Here is a 581-nt window from a genome sequence, read left to right on the forward strand (position 1 = left end):
CTCACCTGGAAGGCTCACCTTCCATCAAATCTTCCCATCTTTGTAGTTCTCAGGAAACATTTTCTTATAATAAGCTAAAATCTATCCTTCCACATTCCTAAGAGCCAAATAGAATAATTAGAATCATTCTTCCACGTGACAATGCTTCAGATATTTGAAAATACCTAACGTAGCCCCACTGAGTCTGTGATCTCCAGGCACAACATCTCCATTTCTTTAACTATTCCTCAGACGATGTGGTTTCTTTCAAGTCTGGTTGCCCCCCTTCAAAAAATCGTTAATTTGTTTATATCCCCTTTAAAGATTCAAATGCAGAATTGAACATAATACTTCAATAACATTTTAATTTATTCATTGAGCCTTTTTTTTGAACTTCCAGTCTTTACACAATATCACGTTAACTCTCCTAAGGGGAACGAGGATTGATAGGCAAGAGAAGTAATGTGGAGATACTATTATCTCCAGGCTGGGTTGATTTGCCCACACAGATAAAAATTCTTGCACACACTTTCCCCTTTCTTTCTTTCTTTCTTTCTTTCTTTCTTTCTTTCTTTCTTTCTTTCTTTCTTTCTTTCTTTCTT

The sequence above is a fragment of the Mirounga leonina genome, unplaced genomic scaffold (assembly GCF_011800145.1).
Source record: "Mirounga leonina isolate KUSES-001 unplaced genomic scaffold, KU_Mleo_1.0 Mir_260, whole genome shotgun sequence".
NCBI classification, from domain to species: domain Eukaryota; kingdom Metazoa; phylum Chordata; class Mammalia; order Carnivora; family Phocidae; genus Mirounga; species Mirounga leonina.